Genomic DNA, 11,863 nt, shown 5'->3' with positions numbered 1-11,863 from the left:
CAGACAGCATCAGATAGATGGAGGGGCGCTGGTTTGCTCGCTCGGATGCTTTGTCTGGTGAGATAAATTCAGCCTCTTGCGAATTGAAGGAAAATTAGAAAACAGAGAGACGAAAGATAAGTTCAAACAATTTTATTGGTAAAACATTTTTGGGAAGTCTGGCTTCCCTTGGTATCCATGAATACACATCACTGCCTATAGCCCTAAATCCTAGCCCTTTTATACTTTTCTAATTGGGCCGTAGTGATTCTGTTGCCATTGCTGTAAAAGCTGGACGTGTGATAAAGCTCCTTTGTGGTAATGTTTGCCGTGGGATTTTAGAACTCTGCGAGTGACAAACATTGTTTCTGTTAAATTATTTATCAGCTGAACAGCACTGACACTGAGAGCAATGATTTAGAAACTGGATAGAAGTTAGTGTGTCAAAATACATTTGAGTGGAACAGTGTTACATCTGATACATTTACAGTAATTTGTGTCATGCTGAATGTAACTTGTGAATGAACACATACAGCTCTGAAAGTTCTTAATTTTCTCAGTCAGACAAATAAAAAGACAAACCCTGTCACGTTCCTGACCTGTTTTCTGTTGTTTTTGTATGTGTTTAGTTGGTCAGGGCGTGAGTTGGGGTGGGCATTCTATGTTATGTGTTTCTATGTTGGGGTTTATGTGTTGCCTGATATGGTTCTCAATTAGAGGCAGGTGTTTGACGTTTCCTCTGATTGAGAACCATATTAAGGTAGGCTGTTCTCACTGTTTGTTTGTGGGTGATTGTTGCTGTGTCTGTGTTTGTTACACCACACGGTACTGTTTCGTTTTTTCCTGTTCGTGCGTTCTTCGTTATATGTAGTTCACAAGTTCAGGTCTGTTTAACGTCGTTTGTTGTTTTGTAAATTATCAAGTGTCTTTCGTGTCAGTGTTCGTCTTGTCTAATTAAATCATCATGTATTTATCACCCGCTGCGTCTTGGTCCACTCTCTCCCCGAAAGACGAACGTTACAAACCCAGCATGGCCAAAGAGCTCTATTTTCATGTCGTTCAACAAATGTAAACACCTGGAGATTGCTCATTGGCATTTGGCTTGGAACCGGTGCTTTGGTCAGATTACATAAACATTGAGCTCTTTGGCCATGTACACCAGTGCTGGGTTTGGCATCGACATGAGAGTGCATAAGCAGAAAATGACCCCATACCTACTGTCATATATGGAGGATATTTGTTATGGGCTATTTTGCTTCCACTGGTCCTGGGGCCCATGTTAAAGCCAACAACATCATGAACTTTACCCAGGACATTTTAGCCAAAAACCTAGCTGCTTCTGCCAGGACTCAGGAGGCTCAAACTTGGCCGCAAGTGGATCTTCCAGCAAGAGAATGACCCCAAGCACACATCAACATCCACAAAGAAATGGTTCGTTGGCCACAAAATCAACAGTTTGCAATAGCCATCTCAGTCTCTGGACTTGAAACTAGAGGTCGACCGATTAATCGGAATGGCCGATTAATTAGGGCCGATTTCAAGTTTTTATAACAATCGGTAATCGGCATTTTTGGACACCGATCATGGCCGATTACATTGCACTCCACGAGGAGACTGCGTGGCAGGCTGACTACCTGTTATGCGAGTGCAGCAAGGAGCCAGGGTAAGGTGCTAGCTAGCATTAAACGTATTTTATTAAAAACAATCAATTTTAACATAATCACTAGTTAACTACACATGGTTGATGATATTACTAGTTTATATAGCTTGTCCTGCATTGCATATAATCGATGCAGTGCCTGTTAATCACCCAAACGGGTGATTTAACAAGCGCATTCATGAAAAAAAACACTGTCGTTGCACCAATGTGTACCTAACCATAAACATCAACGCCTTTCTTAAAATCAATACACAAGTATATATTTTTAAACCTGCATATTTAGTTAATATTGCCTGCTAACATGAATTTATTTTAACTAGGGGAATTGTGTCACTAAGTCTATGATTTGATAGAGCAGTCTGACTGAGCGGTGGTAGGCAGCAGCAGGCTCGTAAGCATTCATTCAAACAGCACTTTACTGCGTTTGCCAGCAGCTCTTCGCAATGCTTCAAGCATTGTGCTGTTTAGGACTTCAAGCCCATCAACTCCCGAGATTAGGCTGGCAATACTAAAGTACCTATTAGAACATCCAATGAACATCCAATGAAATACAAATTGTATAGAGAGAAATAGTCCAATAATAACTACATCCTTAAACTTCTTACCTGGGAATATTGAAGACCTGGGAATATTGAAGATGTTAAAAGGAACCACCAGCTTTCATATGTTCTCATGTTCTGAGCAAGGAACTTAAACGTTAGCTTTTTTACATGGCACATATTGCACTTTTACTTTCTTCTCCAACACTTTGTTTTTGCATTATTTAAACCAAATTGAACATATTTCATTATTTAAAGCTTACAGAATGGGACCACCGAGTGCTGAAGCGCATAGCGCACAAAAACCGTCTGTCCTGCGTTGCAACACTCACTACCGAGTTCCAAACTGCCTCTGGAAGCAACGACAGCACAAGAACTGTTCGTCGGGAGCTTCATGAAATGGGTTTCCATGGCCAAGCAGCCGCACACAAGCCTAAGATCACCATGTGCAATGCCAAGCGTCGGTTGGAGTGGAGTAAAGCTTGCCGCCATTGGACTCTGGCGCAGTGGAAACGCATTCTCTGGAGTGATGAATTATGCTTCACCAGTTCGACGGACAAATCTGGGTTTGGCGGATGTCAGAAGAACGCTACCTGCCTGAATGTATAGTGCCAACTGTAAAGTTTGGTGGAGGAGGAATAATGTTCTGGGGCTGTTGTTCATTGTTCATGGTTCGGGCCAGGCCCCTTAGTTCCAGTGAAAGGAAATCTTAACGCTACAGCATACAATGACATTCTAGACGATTCTGTGCTTCCAACTTTGTGGCAAGAGTTTGGGGAAGGCCCTTCCCTCTTTCAGCATGACAATGCCCCTGTGCGCAAAGCGAGGTCCATACAGAAATGGTTTATCTTATCGAGATCGATGTGGTAGAACTTGACTAGCCTGTACAGAGCCCCGACCTCAACCCCATCGAACACCTTTGGGATGAATTGAAATGCCGACTGCGAGCCAGGCCTAATCGCCCAACATCAGTGCCCAACCTCACTAATGCTCTTGTGGCTGAATGGAAGGAAGTCCCTGCAGCAGAAGAGTGGAGACTGTTATAGCAGCAAAGAGGGGACCAACTGCATATTAATGCCCATGATATTGGAATGAGATGTTCGACGAGCAGGTGTCCACTTGAGCCAGCTATTTGCTCTTTCAAGTGGGGACACTTCCGGCTGAGGAGTAAGTTTCACACATACCGATGTGCTAAATTCACCCCTCAAACTTACTCAACAGCGACCCAGCGTTGAGCTGAGCTCAGCTGTAGATCTGAGTCACTAGTCACCACGTTAAAGGATGTCACACGGCTTGCTTAGCGTGTTCCACTTCCACCTGATTCGGCTAACACCAAGCCTGATCTCAATGCAGTTTTCGGTTCCCAAAACTAGAATCTGTTATGAACAGAGTGCACTAAGTTCTGTAAATGTGACCCTTTGTCAAAATTTCTAAAGGTTGTGTTGTTTACAAGGACTGCAATGGCAAATTGAGTTATTGCACATGCACACTTCCCAGCGAAGGTGTTCCCTAATCGAAATATGTAAATACATGCTAGAACCCTCCAATAGGATCTTGCAAGTTCTTGCTTGGCTCTGCCCACTTCCTTTCTCGTTCTACCCACTATGCTTAATTTTCTCCAATTGAAAACGACACAGATGAACTATCTCGGGTTAGTTATAAATATCTTTGATTTAACTGTCTTCCTCCTCTGTTGTCTATAGTTGCTCCACAGATCCTGCCCTCCTCTCGCTGCATCAGAACTGCAGATCAGATCAACTGTACCTATAAGAGTCATGGGAACCCCTCTCCCAAAGTGTAGGGGCGATTGTCTGGACAGCCTGTCAATCAGTTTACTAACACTGTCATCAGGGAGCCAATGGGCAGCACAGGCCTGAGAAGCTCCCTCACCACTCATCAATCACAGGAGGAAGACACGCCCACTCTGCCTCAGAACCAGCTCTGTAGGATCTCATTCACAAGGGGTTTGGACTTGATAATCTTGATAACCTTGATAACAACTTTTGTAAGTCTATCGATTAGCTTTTTCTGTTCACCCCTAGGTCAAGTTTCCTTGGCAATCTTCATCACTGCAATATTTGTTTCGGCATTAATGACAGCACTGATATGTGCTTTACTGTTTCTCCTAAGGTAAAATGTTCCGGAAATACTGCACATATTTGTGTCTTTATACTTTTCGTGCTCTACATTAACTTAGTTCCTGATTCTGAAGTGTAACTTATTTATAGCTATTTGATTTGACCAGTTTGTTGTATGATGATTTCACAGGGTTTGGGATCCTTGTTTTACAGTACTCAGAGGTCAATACAATTATTACGACTGTGATGTGGTGATGAACCTAGTTCCGACCAGTAGTGAGAGGACACAGGTAAGCATCATCAGATTTATCCTAGAAATATTTTGATAATGAAAGAAATCTGTTAAATGTCTATAAATGTATGTTATTGCAGGATCCTCCTGTGCCAGAAGAAGACATATACGCCAACAGCATGATACCGTGTCAGGCCAGGAGACAGGGACGCAAACAAGACCTAGAGGCACCCAATCCGGTTCCCAAACCCCTGCCTTCCCCCAAAGCCATCTCTGAGACAGACCGAACCAGCCTGCCCAGTCCCATCGCTGACACTGCTACAGTTCCAGGAGAAGGCACAGCAAAGAAGGATGGGGATGATGTGTTGTATTCCAGTGTGATTTGGGAGAAGAAGAAGTGGATGAAGAAGAAGAACGAGCGGTCCGTGGACGGTGGAAGGGAGGCGTCTAGCGGTTCCTACCTGGAGGAAGAAAGGTGTGTGCTAGGAAATGTAGGCAGACGCAGAATGAGTAAGGCACTAGAGATGGATAACCTGCAGTTTCTCTAGTTTTTCATGAATTTACTGTAGGCGTATTGTACTTTCACAAAGATAAATCTCTTAATGAAAGTATAACGCTGTTTTCTTCACCATAAAACAAATAAACACATTAAATGTCCACCTTATTGTTCTTTATTGTAGCCTATGTAATTGTTCACAGCATTATGATGTTAATGTTTTCAAGGTATTTAAAACTCTTAAAGTCACTATAATATCACTGAATGCACCAATAGTATTTAACAAAAAAAACAAAAAAATACAAAGGTGCCTTTGAAAGCTAACATTAGAACAAATTGTTGGCCAATTGGAAAGTAGGCTCTGGCAGACTCAGTGAGTTTCCTGCTTGAAAAGAACAAAGGGGAGGATGATGTAGTGGTTTTCGCTTTGTGACAGAGAACTCAGACTGACACGCTCACCATCTCCTCTGAAGGTAAGGCATGATGTTCATCTCTGGTTTTATGGGGATTTGGACAACATTTCAATGACAGTGATAGGTTGAACAAACCATTTTGGGAAATGTAAATATGATGGTATGTCTGTACACTCTTAGAAAAAAGGGTTCCAAACGGGTTCTTAGGCTGTCCCTATAGGGGAACCCTTTTTGGTTCCAGGTAGAACTATTTTAGGTTATATTGAGGGTATATGTGTCCAAAGAAACCAAAATATTTCCTGAGCTATTTTATATCTCCTAGATATAGGACAGAGACATCAAAATCCTATTCCTTATAATACATTTTTTGAGTGTCTTTTTTGCCGTTTATTAATGTTAGAAACAATGTTTTCATTGGTTGACATAGGTCATCATAAATGGTTCTGCTGTCTGATTATGGTTTATAATGTCATTTTGCAGCCTCCAGGTAGACTGGGATTTATTTCCAGAAACCTCTTCCCATAGGACCTACCACATAATATACGATCGACTGTTCATCTTGATATTGTTTTCAATTTGTTATCTCATTTTTATTCACCGGGGGTGATGTCTAAGAAACTGTCCATCCACATCCTCTTTTATCAAACTAAAATTAAATTGGCAGAAGTAGTGACAAGAAACAAGGAAGGGTCTCTGGCCATGGCAGTTTCACGTCCTGTAGCATATCAGGAGGTAATGTCTTTGTCTGGTCAAATATAGTCCTTGGTTACTTAAAGTACATACATTTTAACAGACACTCTTAACCAGAGCGACTTGAATAAATGTTCAACCTTGTCCCCCATGGGAATCGAACCCAAAACCCTGGCATTGCAAGTGCCGTGCTCTACCAACTGAGCCCCACAGGACCTAGTATTCAATATCTATTAGGATCTTCATAAGGCAGCAGCTTCTCTTCCTGTGGTACAAACAGGAAATAAATAACTACGTCTCAACAAAACCACAGCCTACATCATAAATAAAACAATACATCATACAAGACATGACATTATTACTCTATTATTACAAATGTACTATATAAAATGTACAATACTACAATAATACAATATTACAATATTAAAATGTGTGTGTGTTAAAGTGTTTGTGTGCATGCGCGTTTGCGTGTGTCAAATAAAATACATATGCTTCGTAAACTACAGGTGTAGATTAACATTGACATACTTACTTACAGGCCCTTCCCAACAATTTATAATAAAATAATAATAATAATAATAATAGAAGAAGAAGAAAGAAATAGTAACACAAGGAATAAATGATAGCTTGGCTATATACACGGGGTACCAGTACAGAGTCGATGTGCAGGGGCAGGAAGAAATGGAAATATATATGTACATATAGGTAGGGGTAAAGTGACTAGGCAACAGGATAGAATATAAACAGTAGCAGCACCGTATGTGATGAGTGTTTAAGGTGCCACCAAAATCCTGTGGTGTGTGGCGAATGTGTGCCTGTGTGTACATGTTGTGTGTGAGTGATTGTGTGTGTGTGTACGTGTTGGAGTGTCAGTGTATGTGTAAGTATGTGTGAGTGTGTGGGTGGGTGGAGTCCGGTGTGTGTGCATAGTGTTTCTTTACTGTCCGCGTTGTGAGTCGTTTAAAAAAAATCAGATTTAGCTTTTTCAGCGGCTAGACGTTCTTTACCATCCGGCCATCAGATTTGCCACCAATGCTCCTTATAGGACACATCTATACTCCTCTGTAAACTGGTCATCTCTGTATACCCGTCGCAAGACAGGTATACCTCACTCCCTCACTCCCTCCTATCTGAGATATCTACTGCAGCCCTCATCCTCCACTTACAACACCCGTTCTACCAGTCACATTCTGTTAAAGGTCCCCAAAGCACACACATCCCTGGGTCGCTCCTCTTTTCAGTTCGCTGCAGCTAGCGACTGGAACGAGCTGCAACAAACACTCAAACTGGACAGTTTTATCTCAATATCTTCATTCAAAGACTCAATCATGGACACTCTTACTGACAGTTTTGTGTGATGTATTGTTGTCTCCACCTTCTTGACCTTTATGCTTTTGACTTTGCCCAGTAATGTTTGTACCATGTTTTGTGCTGCTACCATGTTGTTGTTATGTTGTGTTGCTACCATGATGTGTTGTCATGTGTTGCTGCCTTGCTATGTTGTTGTCTTAGGTCTCTCGTTATGTAGTGTTGTGTTATCTCTCTTGATGTGTTTTGTCCTGTATTTATATTGTATTTATTTATTTATTTAAATCCCAGGCCCCTGTCCCCGCAGGAGGCCTTTTGCCTTTTGGTAGGCCGTCATTGTAAATAAGAATTTGTTCTAAAACTGACTTGCCTAGTTAAATAAAAAAATTAAAAGCTGCTCAGTGGAGGTACTGCAGGGGGTCCACAAATACTGTATATATACACTACCGTTCAAAAGTTTGGGGTCACCTAGAAATGTCCTTGTTTTTGAAAGAAAAACACATTTTTTGTCCATTAAAATAACATCAAATTGATCAGAAATACAGTGTAGACATTGTTAATGTTGTAAATGACTATTGTAGCTGGAAACGGCAGATTTTTAATGGAATATCTACATAGGTGTACAGAGGCCCATTATCAGCAACCATCACTCCTGTGTTCCAATGGCACGTTGTGTTAGCTAATCCAAGTTTATCATTTTAAAAGGCTAACTGATCATTAGAAAACCATTTTGCAATTATGTTAGCACAGCTGAAACTGTTGTTCTGATTAAAGAAGCAATAACTGGCCTTCTTTAGACTAGTTGAGTATCTTGAGCATCAGCATTTGTGGGTTTGATTACAGGCTCAAAATGGCCACAAACAAAGAACTTTCTTCTGAAATTCGTCAGTATATTCTTGTTCTGAAAAATGAAGGCTATTCCATGCGAGAAATTGCCAAGAAACTGAGGATCTCGTACAACACGGTGGACTACTCCCTTCACAGAACAGAGAAACATTTCTCTAACCAGAATAGAAAGAGGAGTGGGAGGCCCCGGTGCACAACTGAGCAAGAGGACAAGTACATTAGAGTGTCTAGTTTGAGAAACAGACGCCTCACAAGTCCTCAACTGGCAGCTTCATTAAATAGTACCCGCAATAGACCAGTCTCAACGTCAACAGTGAAGAGGCGACTCCGGCATGCTGGCCTTCTACCGGGACAGCTTGCTATCATCGACGGAAAAACAAATTCCCAAGTTTATCAAGACATTTTGCAGGAGAATGTAAGGCTATCTGTCTGCCAATTGAAGCTCAACAGAAGTTGGGTGATGCAACAGGACAACGACCCAAAACACAGAAGTAAATCAACAACAGAATGGCTTCAACAGAAGAAAATACGCCTTCTGGAGTGGCCCAGTCAGAGTCCTGACCTCAACCCAATTGAGATGCTGTGGCATGACCTCAAGAGAGCGGTTCACACCAGACATCCCAAGAATTTTGCTGAACTGAAATAGTTTTGTAAAGAGGAATGGTCCAAAATTCCTCCTGACCGTTGTGCAGGTCTGATCCGCAACTACAGAAAATGTTTGGTTAAGGTTATTGCTGACAAAGGAGGGTCAACCAGTTATTAAATCCAAGTGTTCACATACCATTTCCACCCTGCACTGTGAATGTTTACACAGTGTGTCCAATAAAGACATGAAAACCTAGAATTGTTTGTGTGTTATTAGTTTAAAGACTGTGTTTGTCTATTGTTGTGACTTAGATGAAGATCAGATACAATTTTATGACCAATTTATGCAGAAATCCAGGTATTTCCATAGGGTTCACATACTTTTTCTTGCCACTGTAAATGGTAGATTATCAGACACTCAACAAGAAGGTCGATCCCCCGCGATGGGAAGACACATGAGGCAGAGCACAATTGGCCCAGTGTCGTCCGGGTTAGGGGAGGGTTTGGCCAGCCAGGATGTCCTTGTCCCATCGCGCTCTAGTGACTACTGTGGCTCATGCATGCTGACTTTTGGTTGCCAGCTGTAAGGTGTTTCCTCCGTACAGCTTGCCTTAGGAAAGTATTCAGACCCCTTGACTTTTTCCACATTATTTTTACATTACAGCCTTATTCTAAAATTGATTAAATAAATACAAGTCCTCAGCAATCTATGCACAATATCCCATAATGGCAATGCAAAAACAGGATTTTACAAATTACTGCCAATATTACAAATAAAAAACAGAAATACCTTATTTACGTAAGTATTTAGACACTTTGCTATGAGACTTGAAATTGAGCTCAGGTGCATCCTGTTTACATTGATCATCCATGAGATGTTTCTACAACTTGATTGGAGTCCACCTGTGGTAAATTAATTTGATTGGACATGATTTGGAAAGGCACACACCTGTCTATATAAGGACCCACCATTGACAGTGCATGTCAGAGGAAAAACAAAGCCATGAGGTCGAAGGAATTGTCCGTAGAACTCCAAGACAGGATTGTGTCGAGGCACAGATCTTGGGAAGCATACCAAAATATTTATGCAGCATTGAAGGGCCCAAAGAACACATTGGCCTCCATCATTCTTAAATGGAAGAAGTTTGGAACCACCAAGACTCTTAATAGAGCTGGCCGCTTGGTCAAACTGAGCAATCGGGGGAGAAGGGCCTTGGTCAGGGAGGTGATCAAGAACCCAATGATCACTCTAACAGAGCTCTAGAGTTCCTCTGTGGAGATGGGAGAACCTTCCAAACAGACAACCATCTCTGCAGTACTCCACCAATCAGGCCTTTATGGTAGAGTGGCCAGACGGAAGCCACTCCTCAGTAAAAGGCACATGGAGTCTTCCAAAACAGCCCGCTTGGAGTTTGCCAAAAGGCACCCAAAGACTTTCAGAGCACGAGAAACAAGGTTCTCTGGTCTGATGAAACCAAGATTCAACTTTTTGTTCTGAATGCCACGCGTCACGTCTGGAGGAAACCTGGCATCATCCCTATGGTGAAGCATGGTGGTGGCGGGGAGACTAGTCAGGATCGAGGCAAAGATAAACGGAGCAAAGTACAGAGATCCTTGATGAAAACCTGCTCCAGAGCGCTCAGGACCTCAGACGGGGGCGAAGGTTCACCTTCCAATAGGACAATGACCCTAAGCACACAGCCAAGACAACACAGGAGTGGCTTCGGGACAAGTCTCTGAATAACCTTGAGTGTACCAGCCAGAGCCCGAACTTGAACCAGATCGAACTTCTCTGGCGAGACCTGAAAATAGCTGTGCGACGACGCTCCCCATCCAACCTGGCAGGGCTCTTCTGCAGAGAAGAATGGGAGAAACTCCCCAAATACAGGTGTGCCAAGCTTGTAGCATCATACATCGCTGCCAAAGGTGCTTCAACAAAGTACTGAGTAAAGGGTCTGAATACTTATTTAAATGTATTTCTGTTTTCTATTTTTAATACATTTTCAAAAAAATTCAAAACCAGTTTTTGCTTTGTCATTATGGGGTATTGTGTGTAGATTGAGGAAAATTGATGAGGAAAATGAATGTATATGTGTATGTACAGTATCAGTCAAAAGTTTGGACAAACCTACAAGAGTGTGCAAAGCTGTCATCAAGGCAAAGGGTGGCTACTTTGAAGAATCTAAATTCTAAAATATAATTTGATTTATAAAAAATAAAATTGGTTACTACATGATTCCACATGTTATTTGTCATAGTTTTGATGTATTCACTATTATTCTGCAATGTAGAACATATTTAAAATAACGTAAAACTCTGGAATGAGTAGGTGTGTCCAAACTTTTGACTGGACTGCATATACATGCATATTTAAAAATACATATATGGGGTATTGGAAATGATGCAGACAATTACATTGATGGAAGCTACAATCTATCTGCAATATTAAAGCTGATCTACGACCTAAAAAAATATTTAAAAAATAAATACAAATAAAAAAGGTTCCACCCAAAAACGATCTATTGGTATTTGTTTCGTTAGTCCATTGTTGACATAGTCCAAAATGTTTTGCTTGTCAGCAAACAAGTCTTCAAGATATGTAACTTTCAAAATATTGCTGACAAGCAAAACATTTTGGGAGAGTGTCAACAATGGACTAATTTAACAAATACCAAAATATTGTTTTTGGGTGGAGTTTTCCTTTAATGAATTGATTGGGTGATTAATTTTTTGTTTTATAGCTATAAACGTCAGCATCCTAAGCATCACATGGTATCGGGACCCTAATAGACTAAAGACACCACAGACTCTAATGGACATCCTCAGCTTCATCACAGGTATGTTATACACATCTTATTATATGACATTTGCTTGCGTGGTAAAACTTTATGTTTGCATCAAAATTATCTGAATTTAACTTTCTACCTATAAGCTGTTAAATGTCACTATGTTAAATACTGTATGTGGACAGTATGTAGATAAATACAGTATGTACAGTAAATGCTAATTATTTTTGCTTTGGACAAGCTTGTGCTAC

The sequence above is a fragment of the Salvelinus namaycush genome, chromosome 37 (genome assembly GCF_016432855.1).
Source record: "Salvelinus namaycush isolate Seneca chromosome 37, SaNama_1.0, whole genome shotgun sequence".
NCBI lineage: Eukaryota > Metazoa > Chordata > Actinopteri > Salmoniformes > Salmonidae > Salvelinus > Salvelinus namaycush.
Note: the sequence above shows the minus strand (reverse complement) of the source record.